Consider the following 9,085-nt stretch of genomic DNA (forward strand, 5'->3'; position numbering starts at 1 on the left):
AAAATTTGAGAGTAGGCATCATTGAGAGTGGTCTCACCGGTTGCGGAAACAATGACCTTTGGGCGTATAAGAGCTGAGCCATCAAGGAAATACTCGCAGGCATGGCCGTGAATCGTGAAAAAAACCTGATGCTTCCAAAGCAAGTAGTTCGTGTCATCTAAACGAACATTAACTTGTTTGGAAGAAAAGTCTGAGCTAATGTTGGTAGAGAGCACCTCCGGATTGGTGAGAGGAGGGAGGTCATGTTCAGCATTAGTCATGATGGACGAGAGAAGACCGGGACCATTGGAACTGATACATATCTAAAATATTTTTCCTCTCTCTTCTGTTTAAAAAAAACTAGGGAGCGAGAATTATATAACTAGATTAAATAGTGACAAATATGTTTTATAAATATATTAGATTATGACATACCCACAATATGGGTGGAAAATTGAATTATATAATAAATATATTTATAAAATATTTATATAAATAATAAACAGTGTTTTGGTTGGGTGGTAAAGTAAAATTGTTAAAAATTATAAAAGTTTGAGTTCAAATCTTATTGTATACTTTTATTTTACTAAATAAAATATATAAAATGACCAAACACCCACAAAATAATATATTTTACTTTGTAAAATAAGAATGTTTTCATCATTTATCAATTGAGTTGGTGTTCAATTATCTTGTGACACCAAACTCAACAAAATATTTAATATTAGTAGAAATAAAAGATATAAAACAATAAAAATACTCATTTTCAAACCTAGATATTTCAACCCAAAAAATTCCTTCGTATAAAATTAAAAATTTAAACTATATATCCATTTTCAAACCTCCATGGGGACTCCAGATTTTTGTTTTCTGCCTCTTCATTCTTGATTCTTCGGTTCTTTCATCAAATTCTTTAGTTCTTTTATGATGAATCTTTCTTTTAAGTTACTCTCTAATAATTTTTAGCTTTTTGTTTACAAATTTTAGTTTTTATTCATTTAAAATTTAAAGTATTGTATGATTATTCAGAGAGGAAAATTTTAACTCGAACAAATACGTTTGGTTTAACTCGACTAGAATTTCATATAACTCGATTCGATTAAAAAAATTCAATTTGAGTTTAGTTGATAAAATATGATTTGTCAACTCAAATAAATCAAACTTTTTTCACTCGATTTGATTCTACTGGACTTGATCAAACGCTCAACCCTAGATATTTTCAACATTTACCAACTGAGTTAGTGCCTTGTTGACTCATAATACCAAACTTAGTAATGAGTTTAATATTAGTGGAGATAAAAGATAAAAAAATTAACAAAAAAAAATACCTTCAAAATAATATAATTTACTTTGTAACATCAAATTAGGTAGATGCTCAATTAACTCGTAACATCAAACTCAATAAGGTATTTAATATTAGTAAAAATACATCTATACACCAAAAATCATAACAAAATCAAGTTCTATAATTCAATTTATTATTTTTTTTTGCCAATTACTTTTGTATAATTTTATAGGTTAGTATTATGTCCATTATGAATGGTATAGGAGTTTTCTAACTCCACAAGTAAAATTTAGTACATGACACATGTTTATTTTAATTTGTTTTTTTTATTTTTAATATTCTCTTATAACACATGATAGCATTTTGCCTCTGCTTGTGGAGTTTCTTTAGCTCTAATGGCTATCATATTTTCATGTTTTATTAATTTTTCAAATAAAAAATCAAATCTTCATTTAAAATAAACATTTTTTTACAAAAGAAAAAAACTTAAATTATTCTTTTAAAACCTTTTTTTAATAAAATAAAAAGCTTCTTTTACTAGGTTAAAAAAACTTAAAATATTCTTTTAAAAAAATAAAAATCAATTGTACCAAAAGTTGATACTTTTTATAATGTAAAAATTATTAATACCAAGGAATTTATGTTTTTTTAATATTTTTATAAATATAGAAAACACATACACATAAAAAGTTTAATATACACTTTAATCCTTAAAATATATCACTTTTTTCACTTTGATCCTTAAAGTTTTTTTCACTCATCTCAGTTCTTAATATTATCAAGTGTTCCTAGTTTAGTCCTTTGGTTAAAAACTAATGGTTGGATACGTTGTCATGTATCATATGATGGTGTCATCCTAATTATGCATCATGATAGACATTATCGAAAAACATTTAAAATGTTTAAAAATGAAAAATATTATAAAAATATTCCAAAAATATTTTAAAATTAAAATTATTATAAAATTATAAAAATAATATAAAATATAAAAAAATATTAAAACTTATTAAAAATTTTAAAACATATTAGAAATTTTAATATTTTTAAAATTTTATAAATCACATTTATTAAATCTTGAACATGAGATCAATGTCTTTTGGAAGGATACCACCTATGATAATTGTTTTATAATTTCATCAATCGAAATTTATTATTAGCAGATCTTTTTAGATGATATATTCAAATAATTTTTTTGTCAAATTATTTAAATAATGAAAATATTTTTATTTCAATTAAATAATAATTTAAATAATAAATAATATTATTTTTCTTTATTAAATAATTTGAAAAAAATTCAAATTTATCACCTAAAAAGATACACTAATTATAATTTCGATTGATTAAATTATAAAAACAATTACTATAGGTGATATTCTTTCAAGAGACACCAATTTCGTGTTTAAGCTTTAATAAATGTGATTTATAAAATTTATTAAATTTTTACAATTTTTAATTTTTTAATTATTTTACTATTATTTTAATTTTTAAATAATTTTTGTAAATATTTTTTATTTTTAAATATTTTTATTTTTTTCAAATTATGACATCACAGTGCATCATTAAATGACATGTGGCAGCATATGATTGGCTGACTATCCCATGTGTAACACCCCAAACTCAACCTAGATGTTATGGTCAAATTTGGAGAGTTACAATAACCATTTTTGAAAAGTTCAACTTAGATTACTTGAACTTCAAACAGTCTAAAACCGTTTAAACATTTATACCAAACCATGAAAATCCATACTTTTAAACAACAATCCAAAGAAGTATGTGATAATATAAATTAAGATAAAATAGTAAAATAACTAAAATTGAGATGACCGAACTCCTTCTACGTTGCCCCGCCTAAGTTTGAGAATTTCTTAAAATTCAAACAAACACATAAAATGAGTTACTAACGTAGTGTGTAACATGTGTAACCAATTCAGCAGCACTATATTGTAACACCCATAATCTCTTTCGTCGCCGGATTAGGATTAGGGAGTATCACTGTACATTTCAGAACATTTAATAACAATAGCATCTAGTTCACTAGAATAATTAACATTATTTTTTAAAAATAATTCAATGAAGTAAACATACACCTATGGACCCTAAATGAAGCTTACAAGGCCTTAAAATTATTTTGGGAATAATCAGGGACCAATTTGAAATAAATCAAAATATTCAGGGAAAATTTATAAATTTTCAAAACAGGAGTCAAACGGTCGTGTGGTCAGGCCATGTGACATGATCCAGACCCTGTGGTATCAGGCATGGTCGTGTCCCTACCCGTGTACCAGATCGTGTACCTTTCAAAATGACGTCATACGACTGTGTCACTGGTCGTGTGCTAGCCTATGTAACATTCGATGTTGGGTCACACAACCGTGTTGCAGGCTGTATGTTAGCCAGTGTAAAAAACTGCACCTAAACATGCTCAAGGTGCACGCCTGTGTGGATTGCCCGTGTGAGACACATAGCCATGTGACAACCTGTATCCCAGACCGTGTGTACCCAAAATTTACCTAAATCATGTTCCTTTCTTCAGCCATATGCCTAAGTACTTAAACACTTTCAGATACATTCAAATACAATATTTCATAGCAATTCACTTCCATAGTTGTATATACAAGTCAAAACTTACACATCAAAATCTTATCTCCATTTCATTTCATACCATAACTCAACATAGTATCATTGTATTTCATGCTTGACCAACAACTTAACTTAGGTGAAACATGCATATTTTCATAGTTATTCAAATACAACATCACAAGCTCAAGTTTAAACTTGCACAAAATTAAGAACTAATACCACATCTCAAAAAGAGGTCCTATTACATGTCATATAAGCCATACAAAATTAAAATCTACCAAAAGATTCCTGGATAGTGTGATTTCTCGTGTTGATCCGATCTTCCGAGTCCACAAAAAAACTGTAGTCTACAAAAATAAACAAAAAACAGGTAAGCTTGTGTAAAGTTTAGTAAGTTTATCGATGGAACGGTAACGCTTATCAGATCAAACATAAATAATAATTCAAATAAATATTAATGAATAGAGTTCCTGTCAATCACAACTTCCATCAAATGAATACTATTTGAAGCATTATTTCAGTGTTCATGTCCAATCATCGGTACAGAAAATCTTATTAGTATAACCAGTGGATAATGCTCGTTTGAGCAAGCATTCAGTATAATCAGTGGATACTGCTCATTTGAGCAACTATTCAGTAGAATTAGTAGATATTGCTCGTTTGAGCACATCAGTAGAATCAGTAGACAATGCTCGTTTGAGCACATTTAGTAGGATCGGTAGTTATTGCTCGTTGAGCACTTTTAGTAGAATCAATAGATATTTCTCGTTTGAGCACTTCAGTAGAACCACTAGAAATTGCTCGTTTGAGCACATTCAGTAGGATTAGTAGATATTGCTCGTTGAGCACTTTCAGTAGAATCAGTAGATATTGCTCGTTTGAGCACTTTTAGTAGAATCAGTAGACATTGCTTGTTTGAACATATTCAGTAGGATCAGTAGATATTGCTTGTTCAGCTCTTTCAGTAGAATCAGTAGATATTGCTCGTTTGACCATTTTCAGTAGAACTAGTACATATTGCTTGTTGAGCACTTCAATAAAATCAGTATTCCTTTTTTCCGTTGTCAATATCATACCATCATACAATATAACATTCAAGAAAATTATATTAACAAAGAATATAAAAATCACTAGAAGTATAAATTAATGTACGAACTTACAAGATTGATTTGCAGTAACGGCTCAGAGTATCTCAGTCAGTGGTCGATGTTATTTCAATTCGTTATTTTCATTTTAATTACACATATCAATATAATTCAACATTCTATAATTATGTTTATATAATACTTTTAGAAATGTACTAAAATTAAACCGAACGAACTTACCAGACTTAATTGCAGCAATGACAAATGTATAGAGACTATTCAGTAATTTCCTTTTTTCCTCGGTTTTCCACTCGTTCTTGATCTAAAACAATATTTTCATTCAATTAACTAATTTAAACAGTAAAATTTATGCAATTAAGTGCTTTTAGGCATTTTTATGAAATTGCCCCCAATATTTTACTTTTATGCAATTTAGTCATTAAGCTCAAACTTGCAATTTAACAATTTTTTACTAAATTCAATTTTAGCTAAATAGTGTAACACTCCACTACAGTCCATACTTGTTTTTATTTCACATCAAGTCCTTTTAATTTTATCATTTTAACAATTTAGTCTTTAAACATTAAAATTACTAAAAAATTACTTTACAAAATAGTCCTATCTACCAACCAAACTTAATAATTTACCATAAAATTTCAAGAAAAACTTCAATTCATCAATGGCATAATCCACAACGTTTAACAGTATTACAAATTAATCCTTGACTTTGGACGAAGCTTAGTTTGGCTTAAGCTTGTTCTCCTCTTCCATGGTGTATTCGGTTCTCCACCAAGAAGAAGAAAGGAAATTCATGATACTATTCTTTATTTCTTTAATTTTTTTAACTTACCTTTTAACTTTTTACAAAATTAACCTTTCAATAAAACTTACAAAATTACTAAATCATGTCCATAAATGTCCATAATATATAAATATGGTATAATTACCATTTAAGAAAGGTTTAATTGCACAATTATCCTTCAATTCTTTTTAAATTCCAACTAAACAAACTTAATTTCAATTTAGCCCTAAACTAATTAGGACTAAAAGAGCAAATAGCCCAAAAGTTAGTGGATTAATCATATCCACCATCGCTTAGACTTTTTAACCATGGTTTAATTACCATTTTGGTTCATTAACTATTTTAAATCTATAGCAATTAACTTTTACCTCTTTTACAAATTAATCCTTTTACCGTAATTAAGCAATAAATTATCAAAATTACCTGACCAAACTTTAATTCACATATAGTACGACTATGTAAATAAGAAGAATATTTATAGCTTTAAATTATAGAAACGAGGTCTTAATACCTCGTTTTCAATAACCACTTGCCTTTTGATCCAAACCACTGATACTAACTTTTAATTCAATTAGTTAAAATCCTCAAATCAAAATTCATTATAAAAATTATTATTAACTCTTATAATTTAAATACTAATTATACAAACTTACTCGTCAAACTTGTGGTCCTGAAACTACTATTTCTGATACCACTAAAAAACGAGCTATTACATATATCATACATGTTTTAATATTTCCATTATTTAGACAATTTTCAAAATAAAAAATGGAAACAGATATGGAGTATATCATACATAGATGCAGAACATATCAAATACAGATGCAGAATCCTACCCCTATCCGCTACATTCCATCTCCGTCCATCCCTACACATTATATAGGGTATAAAGTACCCAACCATCCCTACACATTGCATAGTTACTGTATGTCACGTTTCAGTTTAATTGCAGACTAGTTGCTAGATCAGAGTGCGATAAATCGTTAGAATCAAATATGTTTCTGGCCTAGCCACTAGAATCTTCAGATTATTAAACTGCCCACATTTCTTTATTTACACAAATCCCATCCCAATGTCGATATATAACTATCAGATATCAGAGTCATATATGCAATGATACAAATCTAGATCATATCTACTTAATAGACATCATATTAAATATATGTACAAACATCAGATTATATAATATCAAACATCAGATTATACAATATCAGATAATCAAATCTTAAGTTTTAAGGCTTATTTTAGATCATACGGACCTACAGAAGGCGTACACTTGATCCGAAAAACATTTATGGCCCTAGGAAATTTCAGAATATAGGCCCACACACCAGTGTGGATTCACACAACCTGCACAGCTGGCCTGTGTGGCCCACACGGCCTGCACATGACCGTATGGCTCATATTAATGCCTCACACTGACTGCCACACGACTTAGCACATAGCTGTGTGACCCAAATTAGAGAGTTACAGGTCTAAAACATGCCCATGAGATTCAAGTTAGAGAGTTACATGGTCTATACATATGCCTGTGTCATTCGCTCAAGTGACTCAGAATCAAAACAGCTCCTCACACATCCGTGACACACACCCGTGTGACCCAAGTCAATACCTTACAATGCCTACCACACAGCCCACCACACGGTTGTATGGCGTCAACAGCCATGGATTTTGGCTTTCGTCATTCGCAAAATTCTCAGGTTTTCACCACACACTTGATACGAGTTTGACATAGAAGCAACAGAGATGACCCAGAAACCAAAAAACGATAACCAATTGCCAAATAAACGATATAATCAAACCCGAATGCTAAAATTAACATTCAAAACTGACGTACGTTGAATAATTTCGATACAACTCACAAAAATCAGAATTATTTGCCTACCGATAACCGAACTGCAGTTACTCAAATCCTAAGTCACTGAAAGAATGTTAAGCGTCATTTAATCCTCTCCTAAAATGCATCGAATCAAATAAGTAATACGAAAAATGAATTTTAGCACAACCTTATCAAAAGTTCAAAATTCCCAAACCTCTAACAATAACAAACACATTAAAAAGAAACGATGAGATCTTACCTCTAACTTTCAACCCACCAGACATAACAATGGCACCCGAAACAATTTGAAAACTATAACAACCAGAAATCAAGTACACAAGAATGAAAAAAGAAAAAAGAAAAAAAAACGACAGTAGTTTGGGAAAAAAACATGAACAGAGGGAAATTTGAAAAAAAAAATTTAATTAAATCATTTTAAAATAACTAAATTTACAAAGCAGCATAAAAACAGTTTCATATGGCTTTCGCAAGGACTCGAACACAATAGCAAAAAGTAAGCTAAAACTTTATCACTGAACTAGCAGGCTCATTCTTGACACAAATTCACACAAAATTAAACTTAAACCAAAAGTTCAAGGATAAAGGTTAAATAAAAATAAATAAATAAATTTCCAAAAGTGGCACTTGAACCCCTAATCTCAAACATACAAACAAAAGACTTAGCCACTGAAGAAAATACTTAATTATGACATAATTTAACAAACAAAAGTAAAATTTTTTGGGAGTTATAACTCTCTCCCCCTAAAAGAAATTTTGGGGCTAAAATTTACTTGTTTCAAAAAAATAAGGGTATTGTTGTCGAATTGCATCCTCAAGTTCCCAAATGGCATCCTCAATGCCATGATTCCCCCACAAAACCTTAACCAAATGAATGATTTTCCTCTTCAAGACATTAACGTCACGATTCAAAATTTGAACAAGTTCTTCCTTAAAGGTCAAATCCGGTCTTACCTCTATCTCCTCAACAAGAACAATGTGAGATTGGTCAAATCGATACCATCTCAACATAAAGACGTGGAATACATCATGAATTCGATCTAATTTAGGATGTAACTCTAATGTTCTCTGGTTTAGAGCCTATAGAGATACTATCCGAAGCTACCTTAAGACGGTCTCGAATTAATCTAATATTATCTTTAGTCTCGAAAACCAACTCAGAACCTAAAATCCAACGCTCACCTAATTTGGTCCAACATAGAGGGCTACGACACTTACAACCATATGGAGCCTCATAAGGTGTCATTTGAATACTGGACTAGAAGCTGTTATTATACGCAAACTCAGCCAATGGTAGAAATTCCTCCCAACTACCTCGAAAGTCAATCACACAACTCCGTAACATATCTTCAAGAATATGAATAACTTGCTCAGACTTTCCACTGGTCTGAGGATGATACACAGTACTAAAGTCCGATCGAGTGTCAGTGCCTCGTGAAGCTTCTTCTAGAATTGAGAAGTAAAACATGAGTCACTATCAAAGATAATTGAAATCAGGACTCCGTGAAGTCTTACAA

The sequence above is a fragment of the Gossypium hirsutum genome, chromosome A09, assembly GCF_007990345.1.
Source record: "Gossypium hirsutum isolate 1008001.06 chromosome A09, Gossypium_hirsutum_v2.1, whole genome shotgun sequence".
Lineage (NCBI taxonomy): Eukaryota > Viridiplantae > Streptophyta > Magnoliopsida > Malvales > Malvaceae > Gossypium > Gossypium hirsutum.